The sequence below is a fragment of the Camelus dromedarius genome, chromosome 23, assembly GCF_036321535.1.
Source record: "Camelus dromedarius isolate mCamDro1 chromosome 23, mCamDro1.pat, whole genome shotgun sequence".
NCBI classification, from domain to species: Eukaryota; Metazoa; Chordata; class Mammalia; order Artiodactyla; family Camelidae; genus Camelus; species Camelus dromedarius.
The window spans coordinates 22,097,142-22,110,342 of record NC_087458.1 but is presented as its reverse complement, the minus strand read 5'-3'; the positions used below and the strand labels follow the sequence as shown (position 1 = coordinate 22,110,342).

At 41.0% G+C, this 13,201-nt stretch overlaps 1 protein-coding gene across 1 annotated transcript in view; it reads right to left on the bottom strand.

Annotated features, from left to right (window-relative positions):
* The window catches only part of PAPPA2 (pappalysin 2), a 244,170-nt gene that overhangs the window by 138,621 nt on the left and 92,348 nt on the right, over positions 1-13,201 (bottom strand). The gene's annotated exons all lie outside the window — the stretch shown is intronic.

The following is a 13,201-nucleotide window of genomic DNA, read 5'->3' as shown; positions in this document are numbered from 1 at the left end:
TAAACATGGTGAGATGCAGTATTTCCACTTTTTGAGATGCCTACCCTTTTGGGCTTACATGTCCAGTTGCAGTAATCATCATCATCAAAGTTCACCATTATGGTCTCAGTTCTCCAACAGCAATACCGACCTTCACATCGATGAAGACTCTAAGGGAACACTTTTCTGTTCTCTCTAAATTGCCTACACCAATTTGCCAGAAATCCAACTTTGAAAGGCTACAATGTGCCTATAAATTTTAAGTATGCTGAGTGGTTTTTCCCAACTTGTGTTTATAAACTCTGGTCCCAGCTGATACTTTGCAAAAAACAAAAACAAAACAAAACAAACAACAACAACAAAAAAAACCAAGTAGTATCAGTGGTTAAATATGCTTGAGAAAACTGTAGCATGCCATATAGCCTCCTCCAGAAGATTCACATTGTACCTGAGAACCCTTAAGCTCAAGGCCCTGAAAAGTCCTGCAGCAATTTTGTTTAACCCTTTGTTCTCCAAACATTTAAGCACAGAACCTATTTGGGGTAGAATAGTTTTTGACATCTGGAATGCTGCATTACTTGAAGCACAATTCAGGAAACACTACCAAAGACCAAAACATTTCCCAGTCAATAGTTATTTCCTATCCATACTTCCTGCTTCTGAGTAAATATCAAACAGCTCCTCATTCTACGGTCAGCCCAGGCCAAGTCGTCTTGGAATCTCCACCAGCAGTAGAGAAATGAATTAGAGCCGAACAGAAATAAGGCTCCTGGAAGGAGGAGCACGTCTGAAAGACCGTGTGGGGTGGCAGTGTGGCCCCGGGGCCACTCAAAGTGGATATATGGGTGGTCATGACACGAGTGGGCATCTCACCAACCTCTAAAAGTCTCTGCTTCAATGCCAAATGAGTTTTTTTTTTTTCAAAATCTACAAAGATTCACAGATTCACAGTCTCCTTTCAATAAGCCTGGTTATTTATAAGTGGAGGAAGAAATGTAGAAATGCAAATCCTCAACATTCCCAGCAAATCTCCTCCACACCCAGGACAGTTGGCCAGGGTTCTCCTTCTCAGCACCCTTAACACTCACTCCCCAAACAGGCGAATGTAGATTTAACCAGACAGCACTTACATTTTAATGAAAAGCATAAGCCTTTGAACATACTCACTGACAATTATATTTTTGATTCCCGAGAGATGATACTTCTGGCCCCAAATCATCTGTATGGAACACGTGGTAATGAGTTTAGTTACTCTACGTGCATTGTAGAGAACAGTGCATATTCTAATTTAGGGGTAAGTGCTGTGGACAGTGACATATGTTAAGGAAAAAATCCAAGACCCTGGACCTCTCATAATAATTCTTTCCGCTTGACCTCAACGCTATGGACTAGAACTTAAGGAATTTGAAATACGGTCCTGATCCTAACTAGCTGTGTGGCAATGGCCCTGCTCTCTAACCTTCCACTGGATCTCTTCATCTGGAAGGGAAGGGCTCCTCAGGTTTATGGCTCAGACTCCTTCCTCTTCTTACCCTGCGCCTCTAAGAGTTAGCACGCAGGGCTGTGTGAGACCATCATAAATGGCGCGTGAAGGAACCTGTGTCATGGACTGTCACCACCTGGGCTCGGTGAGTTGTGTTCCTAGACTCCCACTTCTCAGCAGCCTGAGGGGAAGGCAAAAGTCTAGGAACGAGCAGACACAGACATCCTACTCCCGGATCCGCTACTGACGGTCAAGGGATCCAGATGCCCTGCCTGTTCATCCTTACACCCTTCCCACCCTCCCTCCTCTTTCCTGTGCACAGGGGTCCCACGCTGCTCTCACTCCCTCTATTCCAACCAAATCAAACTGGCTAAATCGTTAGGGGAGCGAGTTTTAATCAATCAGAGACATACACCCTGATACACCCATATGGGTAAGAAAGACATTCATTTATTTCATGGTTTAGTTTATAAAAGTCCTTTCACATTTTGATAAAAAATCACACACACACACACACACACACACACACAGGTACTCATGCCAAAGCCTGAGTGAGGCATAAAGATTCAAAATCTTTCCTCCAGAAGAGAAATGTTGCCCAAAATCTAAAAAGAGGAAGGTGAGAACGTTTTTCCATTAAGAAGGAACAAGACGTGACACACAGTAAGTGAAAAACTGAGTCCCCAGAGTGGAAGCTCCTTTCCGCCCTCTCTGCCATTTGAGTCTGACCAGCAAGAGGCTGAGGAGCTACTGAGTCCCACCCTTTCAGGGAAATGAGCAATGCTTTTCCAGGAGAAACTCAATAGAAATAAGGAAAAGATAATACAAAATGCTGCTTTCCAGGACCATTTCACATGAATATTCAAACAAACCATCGTCATCTTCTGAAGTGGACACCTCCGCCCCACGCTCGCCTCCATTTCCATTACCAGCAGCGTGGGTCAGCCTGCGAGTGGTCACAGGTGGGTCCTCACACCACTGCACAGGAGCCTCTCTCACACCAGGCGGCCTCTGGAGGGAGCGGGGCCCCTTCTTTGGCTGCGCACACTCACTGGAAAGGTATTGATCCTTATTAGGGGAGACATTCCTTTAAAGTGCTCAAGACTATTTCCTGATCTGTTCAATGGTAATAAGAAGAGTTCCTACCTCATAGGGTTGTTATGAAGATCAAAGTAGTAGATAAATAAGCATTTTGCTTATTTCCTAGGACAAAGTAACTCAACATGTGCATCAGATCATTTGTCAATATTACTATCATTACATAATGCAGCCTGGCCACCCACGCTCATTTGTCCACACCACTCACTGGCTCCCACCTAACCATCTTCATTCAACAAGAGGATGGAAGCCAGAGTCTGACCACAAACAGGGCAGACCTCCAAGAGTGAAACCAGACATCACCGGCCAAGGTAGACAAACACCCTCACGTGAGGAGCTCTGATTTGCTCCCAAGCTGCTCATGCTTTGTTTCCATGTTATTCTTCTCTTGAGACCCACAGGTACCCAGAAGATGGAAATGAATTGGACAGAGTTGCAAACAGACCAGTGTCCATTCTCTTCCTAGACAACACATTGGCATTCAAAAATTATTTGCAGTAGCCTCAAATTAGTGATTGTTGGAAGAGAGGAAATCGTAATGGATTTGGACTATAAGCTTAATTCTTCATAGATCTTGCTGTAAGGTCAGATTTATACAAGACAGCTTTTTCTATCGTGTCAGTAATCTCTTCCTTCCCACTTCTCTAGTTATAGAGAATATAATGATCATTTCCTATATTCAAAACCACTGTCCATGTTTGTTTCTTCATCATCTGGGAGGACAACACTGAAACATAGTTGAGGGATAAACTATGGCAGTAGAATGGGAGGGATGGGATTTCCTCTTCTACAGTGGAATCCCTTCCTTTGTGTTCTCTGCTCTCACCTGCCACATTGAAACAGAAAGTAGAAAGATATGCCACTATAGGTTTTCCAGCCATACCTTGGCCCCTCAGTCTTCACTCTGAGACCCTATCAGACTCTCTCTACTCTCATTCACTCCCCAACACCTGTCCTACAAGACTTCCTAGGGGCTGATGACCAGACCGGGAGCACTTACTCAGGGGAAATGCTGGAGCATTAGTGTGGACTGAGGGGCGACATTTTGGAAATACTAACATTTCACCCAAGTGTTTCCTTGCTTACTCTATAGCCAGACTTTCCTGTGTTTATTTATTACCTTACTAGGAGGTATATGACAGAATGAAAAGCAAGGAAAGAAGTCCTTTTCTGGCTGTGAGGTTTCCAAAGCCCATGCCACTGGGGTCCTGAGAGGACTCCACGGTTTAGCCAGAGTGATGGATAAATGGAGAACAGGAATCCTTGCCTCATGTTACCAATACCACCACCACATCTTAGCCTAGAAAAGATTCTCCTAAGCTGGAGGAAGATAAAAGAGCCAAAAAGGAAACAATGGGAATATACAGTTGGTGGTGGATCCAGATAGAATGGACTCTACTCCATTATTTGAGACCCCCAGTAAAGGGATAAAGATTCAAACTAGGTGCATGTGATCTGACAACTGGGAAGGGGGCAACATGCCTCATTCCAGTGATGGATTTCTAAGGTGCCTAGTTCTGAAGAAAAGGGCTGACCATTCAGGCTAAGAGGAAAGGGTGACAACCTTCCAGAGAATCCCTGAAGGTGGAAGACTCTGTGAAGGGAACAAGGGTTATCTCAGGTGACCAGCAACACCTGATGACTAAAGACCAAATGCATCCTCCCCCCTACTGTCTTAGCATTTAGAAACCATCTGTACAGTTAGATACAGCCCCAGGCAAAAGAAACTCAATTGTTTAAGAATAAATTTCTACTACCCAGCAACATAGGGGCTCAAAATAGAAATTAAGTTCAATTAGAGAAGAATAAACAAAAGTTACATTTCTTGCATCCCTGAATATGCGTACTGGAACTTGAACTCAATACGTGCCAATAACACTAACTTGTGCATAGAACACAATGTGAATGGGGCTCCCTGGATTTAGCAACTGGTGGCCATGTGTGGCACAGCTGTTGTTTAACGGACTGGCGGAGAGAACAAATGCCTTCCTAGAAGACCTTTCAGCTTTGATTATAAGACACAAACTAAAACAGTAAGACAGGGTTGCTGTGTGGTCCAAGGGGTGGTGCCGGAAAAGAGAAGAGAGAGAAGTCGCTGATTAGAAGATGAAATCTCAGTAACAGACAGCCAAGCTCCCAAAGTGATGCTTATTCCCAAGTTTCAGCTGGCTTTTCCCAGCTTCGGCACAAGACCGCTGGAGTGGCACATGGCAAGGAGAATGATCCCCAAAGTCACATCTAATTAAAAAAAAAAAACAAAAAACTCAGGCAGTTTAAGGAAAGGACAGGAGTAGAAATGACTTTAAAACAGTTCTGTAAAACGTTTAGGGCTGAATGTTATATGCCCATAAAACAAGGAGGTTGAGAGCTGGTCTGCAGGTGCCTTCATAAATACTTCCAGTTCCTGGCTGAAACACACTCCCAAAATACACTCTCCATGATGAAAGGACAAAGCTCTCAAAGTGTACGTGGGGGTCTGAGGAAGGAGCACTTCGGGGCAGGGCAAGGGAAGAAAGTGGCAGAGGTGGGCTGATAGACAAAGGGAGAGAAAGAAATAGAAAAGAGTAAAAAAAATGAAAGTCACAAGCGTTTATCAGAGATGCAGCACACTTTTAACAGAACCAGCCCAGGAACCGTTCATCTTCAAATCTTGTATTGGCTTCTTAGTTTTACAGCCTGTGGTCTCATGAGAAAGAAGTCCTTGTTCTGGGCAAGACTGAACCAAGAGAAGAATGTGTAGAGGGTAAAGACTTTGCAAAGTCAATGTCATTTTTTGTCTCCTTTTATACCCTTTCAGCCACTCTTACCCACAACTGTCAAGCACTCCGGGCTTTCTGACCACTCCCATATCATGGGAGGGAAGTAATTTGATTAATGAAAACTGAAGATGTTACCAGGCCTTGGACACCTATGATGTAATCCTTTTCTTGCTTCTGGATGAGGGTGGTGCTTCACACACACACACACACACACACACACACACACACACACACACACACACACACACACACACACCTTTATGCTAGAATGTTAGTCACTACAGAGTATGAATGGGAAAGATATTCCCTTTAATTCATTTATTAATTCAGCATTTATTGAGCACCTATGCAGTGTCAAGTACTGCTCTGGGCACCAAGGGTTCAGTGACTACGAGGACATGTTTTAAGAGAGGCAATCTCTCAAGTCATCACATATAAAGCTGATCATTTACTCCACCTACTTATAAATGCATAAACCTGTCTTTGGGGCACCCCAATTTCAGGGCATGTAGTTCATATCCTAGGGCAATTCTGTTCTAAAATTTCAATGTCCAGGTGTGCTCACTACTTCTGAAACTTCAAGGCACCTAAAATAACCCATTTGTTGAATGCCACTTTCTACAATTAAATAACCTACAGCAGCAGCCAGTGGGTAATTCCCAGGGACAGTCCTCATCTTGTTCATGTCCTGTAGCCTTTCTCATTAATGATTCTGTAAGTCTTCATATGGACATGGTGTGCCCCAGTTGACACGTCTTGTTTACTTCCTTATCTCGGGGCAGAATCCCTCTGCTTTGGCTTAGGGCGGAGAAGACATAGTGGGGAGGGGCAGAAATCTGCTCTGCTCCAGTCCATCACTGAGCCGCACCACGGTTTACGCCCCGCAGACTCTGCCACCTCTCCCACTCTGGTTCCTGCACCCACACTCTGCAGAAACGCCTGGGCTGAGATCATCAAAGATTTCCCACTTGTCAGATCATGTCTGTTTCTCAGCACCTGAGGTCTCACCCACATTGTGCATAAATGCATCACAATTACCGTCACACCCTGGCTGGTTAGGAGGAAGTCAAGCTTTGTCCCGGGGGACCCCCTACAAAAGCCCTAGGTGAGGAAGAGATGTCTCACCTCTGAGCTCATTGCTACCGCATCCCCCCCCCCCCCCGACCACGCAGCCATCGCTCTGCTTGCCCCTGGATATCTACCACACCTGCGTCACCCACGTGGTAGCTCTTCTCCCCAAGTCCATGGGGCCCCGTGACACCCCCAGACCCCGACCAGGCAGCCACCCATCTCCCTCAAACTGCCAATGATCACTCATTCTTTCCTTCTGTGACTGACAAGGGAACTCCCTTGACTTGTTATAAGCTGCTTTACCACTGCAAGCAATTGGACACCTAAAAACATCCTTTCTTTTCTTTATAAAGGAACCAACATCTTTCTAGGGCACTAAAAATCTCTAGGTAGGAGATGAGGTGGGAGGCTGAGTGCAGAATCGGCAGCCACAGACATATGGTATTTGGGATTCTGTTGCTGCTACCACAACTAATGAAGCTGATATTTATAGGAGCCCTACTATGTGCCAGGGACGCTTCCTCATGCTTGTTATTCCCTATGTGTGAGGGCACTAAGGCCCAGAGAGGTGACTTGCTCAAGATACTTTTGTTCCTCTCTATCAGAAGCCATAGCCCACTCTATCATTCAAAGACTTTTTTTTTTTTTTCCCTGCAAGGATCACATTATCTGGACTCCTTTGAAGATCCTGTATGTCTAGATCCCCATTATGAGCCAGGTTCAAGTTCCCTCCCATGTGGTTCTCGGGCCCATGCTTGGGGCATGTTGCTTGTGGTCTGATCAGGATCTTCGAATGTTCCTGGGCAGCACAGATGTTCCCCAGAACACTTAGGGGGACACTGTGGAGTGTCTAACCTCTGTGCCAGAGGGTGACAGACGGCCCTCTCTAGCCTGCCCACGACGTCCTCGCACTCAGTTCATCTCTCTGCAGTGGTGCTGTGCTTGTGGACCACAAGGGACCCTCTCAGCCTCCTCTCTCCTTTGGTGCCTGGTACACTCCTAAGTTCTGCTCCTCCCTCTGCTTCTGTGGAGGTCCCTTTCATGGTCAAATTTGTAGAGACCCCAAATTCAACACATCCAAGTTGTGTTGGCTCCCCTTTTGCTCCTCCCTTTTCCATATTTTCTACCTGGGCAACACCATCCACTCAGTCAAACGGGATGCTTTTCCCCCATCTACTTATTTATGGGAACAAAGTTTCTCAGCACTTACAGCTGTAAAAGAAAAAAAGGTAATATAACCAATGCTTAATCCTGTCTCATTATAGCAATAATAACTCTTCATCCACTGACACAAGAACTAACTAATCTGGGGGAGAAAAGTCACTCTCATCTCATTAAATATGCATCTTCCACTTTGTTTACTAGTCATTAATCAACATTTTAAAATATTGTTTTGATCAATTTTGGACAAGTAATCATTTCAAAAGCTAATATCAATTGAGAAGAAAATTCTAACACGTTATAATCTGTGATCAGTATCAATGGTAATATCCTGTTTGGGATATTGTACTACAGCTTTTGCAAGACGTTACCACGGGAGGAAAATGGGTAAACTGTATGTGGAATCTCTTTGTACTATTTCTTACAACTACATATGAACATACAATTATCGCAAAATAAAAAATTTAATTAAAAATTGTCACAAAAGCATTGTTTTACTCAAAATACTTTTTAGCAGAGATATAGGTGACTAAAGACTGAAAAAATGTATGTGTGTGTGTTACATTAGTATAAAGTTCTGTAGAAGAAATTAAACGGAAACACAAATTCAAAGAGAAAAGACGAGCAATAAATAATTTCTCAACGTTGAAAAAAGTGCACGGTCATGAATTTTTTTAATGAATGATGGTGAGTATCAAATTATTATGCTACTGAGGATACATTTACAAGAATAGATTTAAAATGTATTTTTAAATGTCAATAATTTAAATTAATATGCCAGAAATTATAATCCTTAAACTTACAGTTAAATATTTAGATGTGGCTTTTGAAACCTATGAAGGGGTACAGAGTTTTTCAAAAGTCTTTTAGGAGGTACAAGAATGTAAAAATAAGTTTGCAGAGCTCTGCTCTAGCCATTCCAACTACATTACACTTGTAAGCAAGTCTAAGTTTTTAACAGTCTAAACGTTGGCATGTACCATTTCTTTCCCTCTGGAATGCCCTCTCATTGTCTGCCAAGCTGACCCCTGCTTATCTTTCACCTCTCCCCTCAAGCCTCAGCCCCTCTGAGAACTCTTCCCTTCTGCCCTGATGCTTTCAGCACAACCAGGCACTTTCTCATCATGTTCCTACTTGACCTCATGTGTGGCAGCATCACTGAGTATTTTAAGCGCATACTTGCATGTCTGTCTCCCATTTATGCTGTGCAAACCTTTACAGTGAACTCCTGTTGATTATTCTGTCCCTGATATTGCCACAAAACAGATGCAACAGCTTTTCTTTGAATGAATGAAATAAATGATTATGTGTATGATACCAATGGCTTATAAAAGAACTAGTTTACCACTCATTTAATTTTTTTGGCTTTGAAGATATGTTTTCAGTTTAAGGGCTATATACTAAGGTTAAAGATATTCAAACCACTGAACTCAAGGGGGTCTCATTCATTTGTTTAGATTCTGCCCTGCATTACCACAGCATTGAAAGTACCAAATCATGCTAAAGATCAGAAATGATGATGACAGCAAAGCAGGACCATAGATTCCCTTGGTCTTTCCACATAGTGACTTAAGCCATCTGCAGTCAGAAATTGGATTCAATCTTCAAACTTTCAGACTAGTGTACTTATCTGCCAGGTCATTCAGCTGACCCTCAAAAGACAGGGTCTTGAAAGTTGACACAGATAATCTTATCTCGAGTCTTGAAAAGATTTTATTTAGAAAATCCTACATATCTTCCTCTATCGTGTTATGCCAGCTGTCTGTATTCCCTACACCTGATTTAAGTCAACATGGGCTCCACTGTTCCATCAGTTATGACTAAACAAGAAAAAATAAATAAGAACATGAGGAATTTCATATTGGGCCAGACATTTTAGCTGTTCAGTCTAGTCTTCTACTTCTTAAAAAGCACATTAAGAAATATGTTGTAGGGGAACTAGTAATGCCTACAAGGTTGAAGAAAACAATATAAATATCCCTAATTTATTTTGCAATCCATTGGGAGTCCGCGACTCATGACGTAATTCAAATGTTCCTTGGAACCACTTAAATTCAATACTTTCATTCATTTACTCATTCACCCCTTCATTCAGTGAGCATCCAAAAAGCACCTGCTGTATGTGAAGTGTTCTGCTTACGCAGAGAGGACACAGACCTTATTTAGAGCTCACTGGTTTTTGCATGCAGTCTTGTGAGTGCTGACGTTTGTGCGTGGGACTGTGTGGGTGTATGTGTGTGGTTCTACGCAATTTTATCACTTATATGTATACCTTTGTGCAACTACCACCATAATCAAGATACTGAACCATTGAATCAACAAGGTTTCTCTCCTACTATCCTTTATATCACCCCACACTCACACGCCTCTTCCCCCAACCCTCACTTCATTCCTAACGCTCGGTGACCACTAGCTTGTTCTCTATCTCTGTAGTTTTTTTTTTTTAGAATACTACATAAATCATAAGGATGTAATTTGTGAGGTTTTGTTTTTCACTCAGCATAATACCCTTGAGATCCATCTAAGTTGTTGCACGTATTAATATTTTGTTCCTTTTTTATTGCTAGGTAGTATTCCATCGTGGGGATGTACCACCATTTGCTTAAGCCATTAGCACTGAAGAATACGTTTGTCATTTCCAGTTTGACACTATTAAAAACAAAGATTCTATAAAGATCAATATTCAAGTTTTTGAGTGGACATATGTTTTCACTTCTCTGGGATAAATGCCCAAAAGTCTAATTCCTGGGTCATATGGTAGGTGTATGTTCAATTTTAAAAGAAGCTGCCAAAGTATTCTTCAGAATACATCAGCAAGGTACAAGATGTCATTTCTCTTGATCTTCACCAGCATTTAGTATTGTTACCATTTTAAATTTTAGCTCTTTTTTAGTAAGTGTAGTGATGCCTCATTGTGATTTTAATTTGCTTTTCCCTAGCAATCAATGGTATTGAATATCTTTTCATTTGCTTATCTTCCATCTGTATATCCTCTGTGGTAAAATGTCTATGTTCTTGCCCATTTTCTAACTGGAATATTTGTTTTACTATTGAGTTTTGAAAGTTCTACATATATTCTAGATACAAATCCTTTGTGAGATGTATGGTTTGCAAAGACTTCCTCCAAGTCTGCCTTTTCCTTGTTCATCTTAATAGAATTCTCAGAAAAAAAAAATTTTAATTTTGATTAAGCCCAATTTATCAGTTTTTATTTTTAAGGGCTATTCTTTTGGGTGTCATAGATAAGCGCTATTCACTTAGTCTTGCCCTGAAGATTTTCTCTTCTGTTTTCTTTTAAAAGTTCTATAGTTTAGTTTTATACTTAAATCTATGATCTATTTTGTGTTAATTTTTATACAAAGTGTGTATAAGCTGTCTACAATTAATAAATTGGTACTTCTTCTAAACACCAATATAGAAGGAGCCTTAACTTTTAAACTTTATTTACTTTATTCTTGTCTTTTGTGCCACCATTGTCATATTTTAATTCTACATATATTTGAAACCAAAAAAGACATTCTTGTTATTACTTTTAATATTTTTATCCTTTCTAGTTTGAGTCATTTCTTTTCATATGTTTCTGTTTCCATCTGGAGTCATTTTCTTTCTGACAGGATAGCTTTCTTCAGTATTTATTTTACTGCTGGTATTAAATTATATTGGCTTTTATTTGTCTGAAAATATCTTTAACTTTTCTTCAATTTAAAAGATTTTTGCTGAATATAGCATTATAAATTGGCAATTATTCTCTTTTAACATTTTAAAAACAGTATCAATCTGTTGTCTTATGACTTCCACAGTTTCTGCTGAAAAATCAATATGCCAGACTTACTGTTGCTCTTTTTAAAGTAATGTGCCTTTTTTCTCTGGCCACTTTTAAGATTTTTCTCTTTGCCTTTGGTTTTCAGCACTTTGCCGTAATGAATTTTTTCTCTCTGAGCTTCAAAATGTATGTTTTCTATAATTTTCTAGCTCTTTAATTCTTTCTCCTGCTCAGAAACCAATCAATTTCTTCATTTCAGTTACTGTATCTTTTTGTCCTAAAATTTCCATTTGATTCATTAATATGGATTCTAGTTTTCTAAAGACACCCTTCATCTTTTAATCTATTTTTGAATATAATAATCATAATTATCTTCAAACCAATATTCAGTAACTGCAATATCTCAATAATCTATGCGTCTGTTTTGGCTGGTTATTAGTTTCCTTGTTTAGTTTAGTTCACCATCATCTGGTCCTGTCTCATAGCATAGCTGGTCATTTTTTACCGATTTCTTCACATTGTGCGTGAAAACTCTCAGAGGCTCTTGATGATACTGTCTTCCTCCAGGACGTGTTTAATTTTCTTTCATTAGGCAGCTAAATACAGGCAGACGACCTTCCTCCAAAAAGGGATTTAGGAGTATTTCGGGCTGAACTGTAGGCTTTGTGTAAGCCAGGTCGTTTCTGTTTCTCCCTGACACAAAGGGTGTCTCAGCCCCTCTTTGACAGGACCACAACTCCATTTTTTTTGTCTCTTCCACTAAGAGACTCCTGAAATCATAGTGTTTGGCTTTTTAATCTGTTCATAGTTATTTTATACTTATTTTCTTGGCCACTGACCCTGAGAACGCATAGTTTAGTAATTAGCAAATATCTTAAAAATTATGAGCAGACTAACAAGCTCATTTTTTGTGATGTCTATATCTCTCTGGAAGCTTGGTCCCTCAAGTCTTGGATGCCTTGAAGGCTTGACCTCTGACTTTTGCCTCCCCAGTAGTGAGACTGACACAAGCTCCAGGCTCTCTTCTCTGCCTCTATGACTGTCACTGAGAATTTGTCCATTTCGCTAATGGTCGGGGGCGGGGGGAAATGAATTACATGTATAACTCACTTCAATGCATTTTTCTTCTCACTGGGACTGGGTCCCTTAAATCCCTGTTGTCTTGGTTGACATGTGATGCCTTCAAATAGCTTTTTTTTTTTTTTTGGTACTTAAACATTTTTTATAGTTTAATGAATCTTGTCAATGTCCTAGTTCCAATAAGTTAGAAAACATTCAGTGGTATGCTCCGAGCACAATTCTTGTCAAGAGGTCAAGATTTGTCTCCATAATGGCCAAGTAGATCATTTTTTTAAGGTTTTGGTTTTTTTTTTAACAAGTAGATTCAGTCCCCAACAATAGACCGAGGATTCAAAGAAACCATTACTGGGTAAACCTTGCTGTCATATGTACTGAAAAGGTTCCCCTCAGTGAATCAGGTGTGAACCAATTTGGAGGTACTTTCTTACAGTGTCATGTGCTCCCCAGCCACCATTGCTTTTGATGAGGATAATTCAAGACATTCAAACTCACTGCTAAATGGATTATTGGAATATAACCTTCTAGCCTACCTGTTGCTCCCACCAAGGCTAAGATGACTCACATTAGCTTTCACCTGGAATGCATCACTAACCTCACAAATTTCTGACTTCTCATCTACCGAGAACTGAAAAGCCAAAATTAGTGATAAAAGGACTGCAGAGCCCTCAAGCTGTATTAGATACTAGACAGCCAGTGAAACCCTGCATCTTAACAGAGCATTCAGTTTGGACCACCATATGTTTAATTTTTTATTGTCCCTTCCATTGCTTGAGATTCATACCCCTTCTGGATGTTAACCTGATTCAC